Raw genomic sequence first — 15881 nt, 5'->3', positions numbered from 1 at the left:
GGTGTAATTGATATATCCCTGCATGCTGTCTAATTTCTCCCCCTTTTTATGCTTTTCTAATGTGATTTTAAGACTTTTAAAGTATTTCATGTGCATCAAAATTCCCCAGTTACTTAAATCTTAAAAACTTGAAACAATAGTTACATTGGAGTCATTCTTTGCAAACTTGTCAAGTTCATGTAAAGCTCAACCATTCACCATGAACAGCCATGAGAGTTAATCTACAAACTGATGCTGATCATTCAAGTTCTAGCATCTCTTGTTCTAGTGAAAAATTATCTCACCTGATAAGCTCTTGCCTATCCCCAATCTCTCCTATCCTCTGTCTAATTAATTGATAAGAAGTATGCTACAGACTTTCTCAAACAACTCTTCTTCTTCTATACTGGTTTCAAATTTGTTGTATTCATGTGGCTAGTTGTATTTCCAAAGAGGCTTTCAACAATATTCCCCATCCTCCATAATCTTCTACGTTGTGAACTTACCACTCCCCAGATAAAAGTGGTATCTAGTTCCTCTTTTATTTCTTTATCTGTGTTGGCTTGGGACTACTTTGACCAATTGCATATGGCAGAAGTGGTGCTGTGTGACTTACAATGCTAAGTCAGAAAAAATCAAACTATTTCTGCATGGGTCTTTTGACAGTCAAACATTCTTTGGACCGTCTTTGGACACTTGAATCTTTTGGACACTTTCAGACACAACCTCCACATAAGAAATCCTTCTACACTGGAACCATCAGGCTGTAGGGGCTCTATATAACATTGTTAGCCAGCATTAAGTGCCACATATCAAGTTATTTTTGGGAGAAGATGATGGGAATAAGAGAAGTATTTCAAATGTGTATTATTTGTCTATTTTATAAATTTATTTATTTATTTATTTATTTTTGGTTGCGTTGGATCTTCGTTGCTGCACACGGGCTTTCTTTAGTTGTGGTGAGCAGGGGCTACTCTTCATTGTGGTGCATGAGCTTCTCATTGCGGTGGCTTCTCTTGTTAAAAAGCACGGGCTCTAGGCATGCAGGCTTCAGCAGTTGTGGCTTGCGGGCTTCAGTAGTTGTGGCTCGTGGACTCTGGAGCTCAGGCTCAGAAGTTGTGGCACAGGGGCTTAGTTGCTCCATGGCATGTGAGATCTTTCCGGACCAGGGCTCGAAACCATGTCCCTTGCATTGGCAGGCGGATTCTTAACCACTGCACCACCAGGGAAGCCCAGATGTGTTTTTTATAGATAGTGGACATATTAATTTTGGCACTCAATTATCAATATGCAATAGATATTCAATAAATATTTATTAATGCATGAATTAATGAACATAATTGAAATTAAAATATTTAATATACATAGCGATTTTTAATAATAGGAGTTTCTAATAATTTGAAATTTCTATTGTTTGAACATGAAAACATTCAGGAGTTTTCATTTCTCTCAATAGAAATTCTATGACAATGGTTAGTATTTTGGAGAATAAAAGTTTCATCTAAAATACCAAAATTCATTGGAAAGAAGATGCCTAGAATAAGAGAAATATTTTATATGTAGATTTTAAAGCATCATGTCAGAAATATTAAATTTGGCACTCTTAATTATCAATATGGGTCCTAGGATTGCTAATTACTTTGCAGCGATCAATTCTAATGATAAATTTAATGTCTAAGAATAGCTCAGTGCTCGCTTTCATCTACCTTATATACATATAGGGCCTAAAATATCACCTTTAGAAAAATTACTCGTAGTATTCATTTTGATTATTGCACAGAACCTCCCTCAAAAACATAATGTCAAATTCTCCTCATTTGACCCAGCAGTCTGACTACTGGGTGTATACCCAGAGAAAACCATAATTCAAAAGGACACATGCACCCCAATGTTCATTGCAGCACTATTTACAATAGCCAGGTCATGGAAGCAACCTAAATGCCCATCGACAGACGAATGGATAAAGAAGTTGTGGTACATATATACAATGGAATATTACTCAGCCATAAAAGGAACAAAATTGGGTCATTTGTTGAGACGTGGATAGAGCTAGAGACTGCCATTCACAGTGAAGTAAGTCAGAAAGAGAAAAAGAAATATTGTATATTAACGCATATATGTGGAACCTAGAAAAATGGTACAGATGAACCAGTTTGCAGGGCAGAAGTTGAGACACAGATGTAGAGAACAAACGTATGGACACCAAGGGGGGAAAGCTGTGGGCGGTTTGGGATGGTGGTGTGATGAATTGGGTGATTGGGATGGACATGTATACACTGATATGTATAACATTGATGACTAATAACCTGCTGTATAAAAAAGTAAAATAAAATTCATAAATTAAAAAAAAAAGAGAACTTCAGGATAAAAAAAAAAGTGGTTCACACATCATACATAATTTTATCTCAATAGATTTCCCACTCTTAAAAAATTCCGGGCTTCCCTGGTGGCGCAGTGGTTGAGAATCTGCCTGCCAATGCAGGGGACACGAGTTCAAGCCCTGGTCTGGGAAGATCCCACATGCTGCGGAGCAGCTGGGCCCGTGAGCCACAAGTACTGAGCCTGCGCGTCTGGAGCCTGTGCTCCGCAACAAGAGAGGCCACGATAGTGAGAGGCCTGCGCACCGCGATGAAGAGCAGCCCCTGTTTGCCACAACTAGAGAAAGCCCTCGCACAGAAACGAAGACCCAACACAGCCATAAATTAATTAAAAAAAAAAAAATTCCATGCAAGTATTTGAATACATATTAATAACATAAGGATTTATTCTAATTTTAACCATTAGAAGTTATTTCTGAAATGTTATTTCATTCCGGAAAATATTTAGTTTTATTAGTTTATTAGTATATATGGAAAAAGTCACATTTTGAATGTATAATACAAAAATATTTGAAAGTTTAAATAAATTCTGCAAATTTCCAGAAAGCTTATAAAATTTAAAAAAAATTTAGGCCAATTGTGAATGTTTTCCATGTCAAAGAGTGCCTACTTCTTAGCTTTCTGTGATATTTAACATTAAATATTAACATATTTAAAATTAAATAAACATATTTTAAACATATTTTTTAAAGTAGGGGACAGTGGTTTCAAAGATGTTAAGTGAAAGCTTCAATCACTGTTTAGAATAGTAAGAGATTCTAAAGAAATATGATTGTCACTGGCAGGCATAATTAGCCTTATCATTATCCTGAAAACTGCTGCTCTTGGAATTTGTTGTGAATCATCTAAAAATGATAACCAGAGAAACTGTGCACCCATAAAGAGATACTTTCACTAATAGCAACTATTAAAAAAAACATTGCTGGAACAGACTTGTCATTGTGAACCATCAACAAACAGGAGTATATCAAAAGCATGAGAAAACATTGAGCTAATAGACTATACCACTCCCACCTTCTCCCACCATAGTCAGAAGAGTCAATATCTACTTTTGAATTCCTGAAGATGGGGATCAGAACGTTGAGTCTTTCATTAAAGTTCGTACTAGGCATATTGATTCCACAGTTGTCTGCAGACTTCTAGTAAAGCTATATGTGTGTATGTGTGTGTGTATATATATATATATATATATATATATATATATATATATGAATATATACACACATATATATTCAAATAGCTAGGAAGAGAAATATAGATGTTGTAGATACAGCTATAGATCTAATGATTTAATGGAGTAATAATTAAAATTAAATATTTCAGAAAGAGACAGAGAGACAGAGAGATGAGATTTTCCTGTAACTCTGAAATTGAGACCTGAGCCTAAATTAATGAAAAAGCACTATATTTCCCACCTTTTAAGTTATAATACCCATTTTTAGCAGTCAAGACCTGCCCCCTCCCTACAGTTTTCACTCTGAACCGTACATTTGCCCAAATTACCATGACCACCCTTCTCATCAACAGTCAGAGAAGAGGGAAGAAAGTATATTGATTTGTGGAATTGACTCACAAATCAGGTTATTTCCTCCTCTTTGTAAATGAGGGATTCTTCTCCTTCCCAAAGCCAACCGATAGAGATTCCAGAAGATTCTCTCTAAAAGAGGAAAGGCCAGTCCCCTGAGTGGACGTGTGTCTGCACAGTGGCCACGCTCTCCAGCACCTAACACCAACCTGTGCAGAGGAAAAGGTGTGAGAGACTTTACTGCAGTCAGACCCCATACCTTTCCACAACTTGGGTCTCTCATGGTGTGACGGCTCACCGAGGCAGGTAGCTGGGCTTGAGCCACCTTGTTGTCGCTTCTAGAAGAGGCACTCACAAGTGGAGACTAGCTCTTTGTATGTGAGGTGCCCCTCATTTGGTGAGAGCTGGAGAAGAAAGAGAAGAGAAACATTAAGTCTAGATAAAGCTCCATTTACAGTATCAGGGAACATCAGGAGAGGGTGGCCCCCCAGACTTCAGGAGAACCTACTCAGTACCCCACTGCAGAAGCCAGCTATGAGGCTGGTGAGGGCTCCGCAGTAAGGCTCCCTCAGACAAGACAACTGGTCACCACAGACCCCTAAATGAGATCCACCTTCTCTAACTCTTTCCTGCCCCAACACCAGAGCTGAAACGCACGGAAAAACTTTCCTCCTCCACTTCAAGCCCATTGAAATATAAGTAAATGAACTAAACTATGAGTAGAATTTCAGTGATGTTTTAAGACAAATCAAACTGAAACTTTGATTATGAAGTAAGACTATTCTACGAAAATTAACTGTACACTTATGAAACAAGGCCCATTTGTTATTAGACATGCTACTGAGTGATAAAAAGAGAAGAGTCTGCATAGCACAATCAGGAGATCAAATTAGAAAAATAAAACAGATCCATATTTATGCCCTCGTGTTTAGAGATTCCCCAAGTTAATACTAATTTTTGTGACCTCCAGTATATTTTTACCATGAACTTATGATATAATTTTAGTTGTATTTATTTTTACAAAGGTAACTAACATGTAGCTATGTTTCAGTATTTTTATCTTAGTCTTTTGTTAGGATTTACTTTTTAGTAAATAACCAATTTAAAATAAACAGAGAGGGAATTCCCTGGCGGTTCAGTGGTTAGGATTTGGCACTTTCACTGCCATGGCTCAGGTTCAATTCCTGGTCAGGGAACTAAGATCCAGCAAGCTGTGGCCAAAAATAAATAAATAAATAAATAAATGGAGAACTTCAACTAAATGAATCGTTTTTCTCTAGGAATTATTTCACACTGAATACAATCATTCTTTAATTAATCTGTTTGTAACTCTATAATTTAGTACTTAGGAATGCTTTCAATTGGCACAAGTGTAATCTGAACTAAAAAGATAATTACATAAGATATTTATTTTCCCTGTGTAATGGTGGACACCAGTAATGTTTTTCTGTTTCAAACATTTTCATACCAATAACATTTCTCTAGGACTCTCAATTAACTTACTGGTATTTCCTTCTAAAATACAGAACTATAAAAGCCACTTGGTTCAAGGGTATACTAATAAATATTTAACCAAAATGAAGTACCAATTACATTCAAAGGGCCCATCAAATTATTATTTTCAAAGGTAAATTGCTTGGGAAACTTGAATATTTCACAATAATTATTTTCCTCAATTTCTAAATATTAAATACAAAATTAAAATTTTGAATAATTTTTAAGCATAAAAGCTCAGTCAATCGTGTATCTGTCTTTAAAAAAGAAAAACAATAGTGTTACTCTGTTACAATAACAAAGAAATCTATTTATGCTTAGTAGAATTAAAAAAATTATCTATCCATGCATGAATATCTATCTATCTAGATATCTAGATATATATATCTGCCTGACTGTCTGCCTGTCTGTTCATCTATATAATCTATCTGGTGTCTGTGTTTCCACTTATGATGCTGTGATCCAAACAAAGAAAAGAAATCCCTGTATTTACATGGTTACTCCACTCTCATTATAGAACTTTATTTGGTCAGCCTCCTAAGCCATTCTTTTGTCTATCTGATTTTAAGGTCAGGTCTTATGAACAAGAAGCTATTAATAAGTTTATATTAAAATCAATCCTTGTTTAGGCATTTTAACAGCTTAATCTCTTTCTGTTTTTCTCGATCTCTCTTTCCGTCTCTCTCTTTCCAGAAAAATGATGATCCTGTATTTACAATTGTGAAACTGTAGATTACTATAAAACAACTAAATATATTGAACTGTTAATATGTCTCAACAACTATACTAGGTACATTATATAAAAAATTATTTAACCCAAACATGTACAGTTACTATTATCCCAATTTAAAGGTAAGGAAAATGAGGTACTGAGTATTTAAGAAATATACCTAATTACATAAGTAGGAAGCAGCAAAACCTAGATTTAAACCCACATTTTCTCTCTGAAGAGCTTAAACTCCTGACTTTTATGCTATACTTCTTTAAGTTACTTAAAGTATCTGAGTCTCAATTTTCTCAGAAAGTAACCAAGTCCTGTTTTCATTCATTGAGTTAGTCATTTAAATAGTGTTTACTATGTGCTAGACTACATTTGGATGCAGGCACAAGTATTAACCAGAAACAAAACAGACTATGTTTCTACCCATAAGGATGCTACTTTCTGGTTAGTTTGTTATGGTATCACTTCCAAATCTCTGATTCTTTACTTATCTATGTCTAATTGCTATTAAACTAATCTATTGAGGGTTTTTTTTTTCTTTATATTTTTGTCTGTGAATTTCTCTGTGGCTTTACTTAATCTAATCTGTCACTTTTTATAGTTATTACTTTCTTGTTGAAGTTTCCAAGCTTACTCCATCTCCTCAAGCATAGTAAATATAGTTACTTTGACGTCTTTTTAAAATTTTTAAATTTTATGTCTGTTGATTCCCTCTACAGTGTCCCTTCATTTATCCATATATCTTTGAATGTATTTGCAAAATATGATAAGTGAGCAACTGTTTTTGGCAGGAGTATCTGGAGGCTTAAATGATGTTTTCTTCCTCAAATGATTATTATTTGCTTTGCCCAGGAGGATACGGGCAATGAAATCCTGAGCTACTTTAATACAAACTCAGAGTGTGAGATTTTCTGGGCTACTTAAGTGGATAGCAGCCAGGCTGCACGTGGTAATTGGTTTAATTCTGATAACTTTTTACTACTTTAGTACACCAGCAAGCTTTAGTGTCCTGGTCCGAACTAGGTCCTCACACTGTGGGTCCTTATCTCCAAATGTGGCTTCATTAGCCCTTCAGGACCAGCAAGACTGTACAACCACCAGCTAGTAGCCCCCATCCTGAATAAGAAATGCTCCCGGGCATTTGCCGTCCTTGCCTCTCGATTCCTTTTCTCTCCTAGATCATAGCGTGCCAACTTTTGACTGTTTTTTTCACTTCCATGTGAAAGCTAGTTTGAGTTATTCTAAAATATGTACTCTGCCATTATCAGAAACATAAGACTGACCCTTATTCACCACAAAAAAATGCTATTTGAAATTTCATCTCATTTGTGAAGTCTTTTGCCTTTGACCTCTGTTATGAATTTGTCAAATTGATGCTTGTTAAGTGGAACACAGAGTGCCCCATGGTGAGCCGCAGATCAGCAACAGACCACAAAAGAAACTGAAATCGAGAAACTGAAATCCAGGGTACTCACATACCCTGGAAGAGGTACCCTGCATGCCTTCTGGGTCACATGAGGAGGTCAAGGCAGAGAAAGGCAGGACCTAGAGAACAGACCTTTATTAGGGTCAGTGGGTGAAATGCTTTGGGGTTCCTGGGTTAAGGCAGAATTGGTTGATTCAACCAAAACAGTGGGGTTTTGGTAAGTTATATGGGGCCTTATCTGAAGGGCACAAAAGGGGAGGACTCTGGGAAGCAGGAGAAACCGGTGGTCACAGAGCTGTTGGAGAAAGCACATTAGTTACTTACATTTCCTTGTGATTCTGTAGGATGCTCTCTAGGGCGTGTATTTGTTTGAAGGGCTAATGTCAGTCTAAAGTCACCACAAGGGCTTCCCTGATGGCTCAGTGGTTAAGAATCTGCCTGCCAATGCAGGGGACACGGGTTCAAGCCCTAGTCCAGGAAGATCCCAGATGCCGTGGAGCAGCTAAGCCCGTGCACCACGACTACTGAGCCTGTGCTCTAGAGCCCATGAGCCACAACTACTGAGCCCGAGTGCCACAACTACTGAAGCCCGTGTGCCTAAAGACTGTGCTCCACAACAAGAGAAGCCACTGCAATGAGAAGCCCGTGCACCGCAACGAAGACTCAGTGCAGTCAAAAATAAATAAGTAAATAAGTTTATTGAAAAAAAAAAGAAAGTCACCCCAGGCCCGCTCGGCCAAACAGAAAGAATGGCAAGGCAGCAATTCCATAGAGTAGCTAAACTCTTGACAAACCCATAAAAGCATCTTTTTAAAAGGTTACGTCTGACAATATCATTTCACTTGAACAAGTGAAAATTTTTGTTTCTTTGGGTTACTCTTGAAACTTTTATCTGTTAGATAAAAAGGATTAGAAAGTGTTTTAAATTGGCATTACAAAGTAGTGCTAAGTAAGTACCTATGTGGTAAAATAAAAATTGTAATATCTGTCTATATGCATATCCCAGTATCTAATTTGAATGTATTATATACTGCAAATAAAACTTGTTTCTATTTATAAACATGAAGCTTTGGTTTTTTTTCATCAAAGCACAGAGTTATGTTAAAAAAGGAGAGGGGCTTTAATACATATAACCTCTGTTATCCTTAGGAATTGTTAAATATTGTTTGTGGCTATTTCAGACATCTTGGAAACTGAGCTCAGAATGTGATGTTATTCTCTTATCAATACAAGCCCAGGGAGAATGAGTAATTAGTCTAGATCTGGCAGGGTACTCTCATTCTATTAAAAAAGTACTTGAAAAAGTGATCTGGGTGCAGAGACTGACATATTCATTCATTATTCAATTACTCATTTTACACATGTTTAGTTCCCACCTTATACCAGACATAGAACTGATGATATAAATGATATTTAATGAAGATAAAAAGATAATGAATATGATGGCAACTGCAATAACAAAGTTCTTTCATTGATATTAACAAATCAAGAGATGCCCTAAAGGTTATTTCAAGATATGAACTATGGAGACTGAATTACATATAATACCATGCGATCAGTTGTAATACATAGATAACAGATGAAGTGATAATGCAGAGATAAAGACTTTTCAGATAGCAACAAGGGCCAAAATAGCTCAAAGAGTTAACTCTTATGATCCATAATGTCTGACACTGGAGTCCACAGTAAGGTAAAAGAACCAGAAAGAACTGGACAAATACAATTTGATAAAGTCATGGGTGTACGAGGCTCAATGCTCTGAGTAAGCAGGTTGTGATTGCCCCGATCTGTTCACAAAATAGTCATTATTTGGTCAAAGACATCTTGGAAACCGAGATTACATTTTGGAGTCTGGAGAATAGCATCATCTTTTTTATGAAGGACTTGCACAGTATTTGCTCTGTGTCAGAGATGTCAAATATCTCGGATTCTTAAGTCAACAGCAAATAATACTTATTATTTATTTTTTTCAATTGAACAAATTAAAAACCAAATATGAAGTCACATTTCCATAACACTGCTGGTTGATGAAATAGCTGAGACAACAAGACATGAAGTTATAACTCCAAACAGGAAATACCTATTAGACGGGACTTGCCTGGTGGTCCAGTGGTTAAGACTTTGTCTTCCAAAGCAGGGGGTGTGGGTTCAATCCCTGGTCAGGGAGCTAAGATCCCATAGACCTCATGGCCAAAAAACCAAAATATAAAACAGAAGCAATATTGTAAAAAATTCAATAAAGACTTAAAAAAAAGAGAAATACCTATTAGAGCAGTTGTTTCCCTGAAAATACTAACATATTAGCTGGCAAAAGACTCGGTTACTATGGGAGGTTTTTCTAGATTTGTCCAGAAATAGAGACAGGAATGAATTCACTTGTGGTCCCAACGAAAAGAATCAGAATTAATTGACTATTTGCCAATGATCAATTTTGGGCTTGATAATTAAAAAGGAGGCCACACACACATTCCCAAGTACTAATATCACATTTATGTAACTGCTGGTACCATTGAATTAATTTGACATATTAAAACTGTTTCCTGTAATCATTTAGACTTTTTCTGTAAAAAATCTAATTATAACTATCAATTTCATAACCTGCAAATTACAAGTCATATTTTAAATTTAAAAAGCAGTCAAACTCTTTGAAGATTTATCTTAACAATGACAGAGCAATTAGTTGGGAAATAATGTTTTAGTCATCTAATCAACTATCCGACCTAAGAATATTGTTTGCATATATATTTAATTTCTAATGAAGTAAGTGAATATAATAGTTTATACTATGTATTTATTTGATTTTTAAAAATTCAGTCAAGGCTGTCAATTCTAAAGCATCAAATTCCAGTGACTTTGGCTTTTTGGTCCTGCTTTTGAATTCAGTGGTTTAAGTAAAATATTAATGATTTCATGGCACCTACTACATTTTTTCAAAATGAGAAAAACAATAATACATTTACTTCTGCTGATTATTAAGGAATGTTCTCTGTATCGTCTAATATTTATGTTCTCTGAAAATGCAAGTGCTGTACACTGGTATTTTAAATAACATTATCTTTCCTTAAAAAACCATGTATCTCTCATGCATCTTAGCCATCTGATCAATGGTTGGAAAAGTTGAATGTGAAGCAGTGTCACTGGGATACTATCAGAGTCACATTTAATAGGCTGGGCTCAGGGCCTTTGAATTTTTAATCTAGAATCCTCAGAGATTAATGAACAATCAGTCTCTCAGTATGAAAGCAATTTTAAATGTTGGGCATCGCTTCAATATTAGAAAACTCTACAACTTTAGCTGTGACCTGTACAATTGCTTTGTTTTTCCTGGAAGTTTTCTCTCTCCAACTCAGTTCAGAGTTTATCACATTATGCTCATTTTGCTAAGTTCGGTTTTTTTTTCCTTCAGAAATAAAAAAGAAGACAATGTTGGAAAACCAGTTTTGTTTGACAAAAGAAGGCAATATAACCACAAATAGGTTTTCAACTTAATTCTACAGTTCATGCTTCACGATCAATCTCTTGGTAGTAACAGTAGACCATTTCACGTACAGGTGGCAGATCAAGTGTGAGGGCCATTGAACACAGCTAATTTTGCTAATGCATCACAATTACAGAAACACCTGTGCTAAATAAACGTCCTATTTCCATTAAAATGAATAGTGCTCAATAACCCTCAAAATATCTCATTTCATGCTGATTCAGATTTCCTCTAACCATTTTTCTGCGACATTGCTTCCACAACATAGCATGGTTTTGAAAAACCAAATTCAGTTTGTTTCTATATGTATATTTCAGATACTACTTCCTTCATTTTCTTTTTATAAGAAAGCACTGTTTCTTGAAGCTATTGTCATAGACATTCTATAGTTTTAGGCCTACAGAGAGCAAAAGTGTATAATTTGTTTTAAAAAGCCAATCCAAACATCACAGCTCTGCTTATATGGGGGTACACACTATTAAACTGCACAAATAGACTATCAGTGACTAAGAATGACTTGAAACACAACTTCCTGTTTAATGCTCCAAAAGTTAGCCATGCCTGATGATGTGTTAAATAACCATAGCTTGTAAATCGTGAGCTAGCAATTAGAGTTTCATTTACCTTTTAACCAGGATGGTAATGTACATTTGTCCTTCCAGAATCTTTATCCATTTAACAGTAAAAACGAGACAAAACAAAACAAACCTAAAACCTCTGGTGTATAAAAGCCTTTTATTTCAAACCAAAACCACCATGTGAAACATACAAATTACTTAACAACTGTTAAACTGGGGTGCAAAGTTAGTAAAATATGTAATAAATATATCTAGAGGCAGCTGAATGGTGAGTAAGCCTAGTAAATATACAGTTGATAGTATTTATTTAAGAGCAGTGTTGACAATTATATTTGAGAAGTTGAATGATAGCATGCAACATAAAATTCAGAAGATAAAGTGCATGAAATTATCTGTATCACTCTGCATAACAGATGTGAAAAGCTTGGGCAGTATGCAATAAGTAAGTATACTGATTTGGGTGCCTGGCTCACAGGAGCTGCTGAAACATGTTTGTTAACCAGCTATCTGACAGAATGAACGAATGTGTGCTGTAAGCAAACCCCTTTCAGAGATGAAGAAAATTATTTTCTATATGAGTGCATCAAATCTTCATTTTGCTTTCCAAGTGTAAACAAAGTTTTCAATTTGGTAGAGTAAGATAAAGTTTTGCTTAATTTCTATATTTATCTTATGTTCTGGTAGAGACATTTGCTTGGAAATGCAATATAATACTCTGCATCCTTGTCATCAGGAAATGAGATATCAGTACGTATTCCAGGATTTGAAGTTAGAGCATAAAACAAGAAAAGACTGAAAAACTGAATTACAATAAGGTGGTATGAGGTGCATTTATATTCTCAATTTTTAAATGCTTATTATTCAAAAAGCATATGCAATAATAGTCATCTTCTATAAACTGGGATTTTATGGCAGAGTCACCTATATATATTAGTACATGTAAACCTCTACGAATTTCTACAATACCAAAATAAGGAAGCAAAATTTAGATTTAATATATATATATTTCTTTTTGAATTTTTGAATTTTATTTTATTTTTTTATACAGTAGATTCTTATTAGTTATCCATTTTATACATATTAGTGTATACATGTCAAGCCCAATCTCCCAATTCATCCCACCGCCATCCCCACCTCCCCGCCGCTTTCCCCCCTTGGTGTCCATATGTTTGTTCTCTACATCTGTGTCTCTATTTCTGCCCTGCAAACCGGTTCATCTGTACCATTTTTCTAGGTTCCACATATATGCGTTAACATACAATATTTGTTTTTCTCTTTCTGACTTACTTCACTCTGTATAACAGTCTCTAGATCCATCCACGTCTCTACAAATGGCCCAAGTTTGTTCCTTTTTATGGCTGAGTAATATATATTTTATATAAAGGTGAAATGAAACACAAGATTGCATTATCTACAAATTCTCCTGACTATAAACATGAAATTATACTAAAAAATGAAATGACAAAGACAACTTAAGTCTGTGTTTTTTATTAAGGAAACCTAAATTTGTATGGGTTAATTATTGAATTAAAAAATTAACTTAATTCAAAAAAATTAAGTAAAAAATTACTTAATTCAAAAAATTGAATTAAGTAAAATTCTCAATTTATAGACATATCAGTTTATTGCATCTTTTTTAAAGTAACATATACTCCCCTACACAAGGAATGCTATATTCACAATAATGTTTTGAGCCAAAATCTTAAATCTCTAAAGTGTATTTCAAAGACTTTTCCAAGAGGCAGAGTTTGGGGTCATGCCACTTGAAGCCAAGGAATGCCAAAGATGGCTGGAAACCACCAGAAGCTAGGAAAGAGGCAAGCAAGTAGGAGATTTTTCCCCAAGAGCCTCCAGAGGGAACCAATCATGTTGGCACTTTGACTTTGGACTCTGGCCTCTTGAACTGTGAGAGAATAAATTTCTGTTGTCTTAAGCCACCTGGTTTGTGGTCATTTTTTATGGCAGTACTAGGAAATTAATACAGCATGTTAAGGAAAAAGAAGACAATTATGCATTAAATGTAATTTTACCTTTAAGATAGCTCACATTGACAGTAAATGTGTATTCTTCCAAGATTCATATACAGAACATACATGGATAGTTTTGGAGATCCATGACATGACATTATGAAATCAATAAAATTCTAATATTGACCTGCCAAATGAGTTATTCTTTCTTTTACCATCCTTTAAAGCTAATAAGCAGAAGCCATGAGCCTATGAAAGTGCATGTATTCATCTATTATTAATTGATATCTATAGTCCATTGACATATTTAGATTCTTAAATCTTTATCTATACAAATCGGGTTTTGTCTTGCACTCATTTAATTTTAGTGCATTACAAGTTTATCTTCATCTGTCTAATTTAAAATTTCTCAAAAGTAAATAATTTTCCTTTAGGAAACACTCAAAAGATGTCCATCCATGTTCTCATAACAGATTCTTCTATTTAATAAAGACCTGCTTCCATTTTTCCTTTTCTATAGATTCTAAATAAAATCTGCAGCACTTGCAATGTAAAATCTGTTCCAAAATTTCTATTTCGTATCGTCTATAATGTAACATAAAAATTTCTCTATCTTCTTTTTCCCCTCATTCACCAACAATTTACTTTAAAAAGAAAAAAAAAGTTTAAACAAACAAAGCAAAAAAAATTTTCCATATGTCAGGCACAATGATTGGAATTGGAGATTCAGTATTGAACAGGGCAAACATGTTTCTTCTCCTCATTAACCACTTTTTCCAATGAAACCTACTAAAATGTTTTCAAACAACATCAGGTTGTGTCCATATGATTATCTGTTCTTATTTATTTATTTATTTATTTATTAGAATGAAGAAAATCAGGAGAAGGGAATGCACAAGTGAGTGCAATGATTTGGTTTTTACTGAATTGATATTTATGATCCATTGCAGCTGAATGCAATGATTTGAGCAAAACATAATGCTTTTAACATTTACTCATTTTCCCATCTATGGTAAATAACTTATTTTCAAAGACCAGACCCAGTTAGTTGGATATCAAGTAAAATGATTTTCTAAACAGATCAAGAATGGCCATCTTGTTGCTGTTCATTGACAATCCCAGTCTTAGAGATGATTTCATAACTGTGATCAAGACATGGGGAAATGCTCTGCTAAGTTCCTACCCACCCACACAAACACACACAGGTGCCTAGACACACATGGGAATAGGGAAAGAATGAAGGAAGTTTTCCTCTGTTGGAAGGCTGAATTAAGACAGGCACAAAATCCTTGAATCTGACACACTAGACTTTACAAATAATCATGGTAATAGGAATTATGCTATTTTTCAGAGTTCAAAGGAGGAATAATTTCATTCCTGGAACACATGTTGGTAAAAACAAAACAGATAAAACTCACCCAAAGCATATCAAGTTTAGTTTTATTCCGAAGGGAAAATTCTCAAATCATGTCCTTATGCTTAAATTCTCAAATATTTAAGAAATGAGTCCCAGGTATACACTCCTTCCCCAATAAATTTGGAAACATTTGATGTGACATTCAGATTCCATGTCAAACCCCTCTTCCTTCCTTGAAGATCTACTCTTCTAGAGGGAGTTAGACACTGAATCAAGAGTGTAACTGGAGGCCTATCTGGCTACCAACCTTGCCTTCCTCTGCTGGGTGTCAGGTTGTCACCTGAGTCACCCAAACACACAGGAGCCCCTGGTTATCTATACCGTCTGCTTGCTGCAGGGGAAGAAATGGCTTTTTGAAGCTACTTGGGGTCTAAAGGTTATCTGAAAGGCATAAGTCATAACAAAGATTGTGCTTTCTGTAAGCACAGTGACACAAAATACTCCATTTCATTTATTCAGTGCAAAAAATTTCAGTCTAACGTGCTGTTGGCAAGATGTCAAAAAATAAGCAAATGTTGACTGAATTTTTTATTTACATGGCTGATAGAAATAGCATTATGGTATCAGGCAGTTGTGTTACCTACCTGCCACACTTTCTATTCTCTATCATTATTTATTTGAAAAGTTATGCTTCAAAATGCATCCTTACAATAATGACCCTGCTTGTATGTACTGTTAAGTATACTTATATAAACTAAACTAAAATTTTAGGGATTTTCATACTGATATTAAAAAAAAAGTAAGGATCATTGCTCATTTATCTTTCTACACACAATAATTCTAAACTGCTTGATTTTAAGATACGTCCTTTTTGGATATACACTTCATCAATTTCCATGAAAAGAGATCATTAAAATATCATGCATATGGAATATTATTGCTCAGAGAAAGGATTCTGAAGGCAAAAGAGAAGTATTG

This window comes from Balaenoptera acutorostrata, chromosome 1, assembly GCF_949987535.1.
Source record: "Balaenoptera acutorostrata chromosome 1, mBalAcu1.1, whole genome shotgun sequence".
Lineage (NCBI taxonomy): Eukaryota > Metazoa > Chordata > Mammalia > Artiodactyla > Balaenopteridae > Balaenoptera > Balaenoptera acutorostrata.
This window is presented reverse-complemented; position numbering follows the sequence as displayed.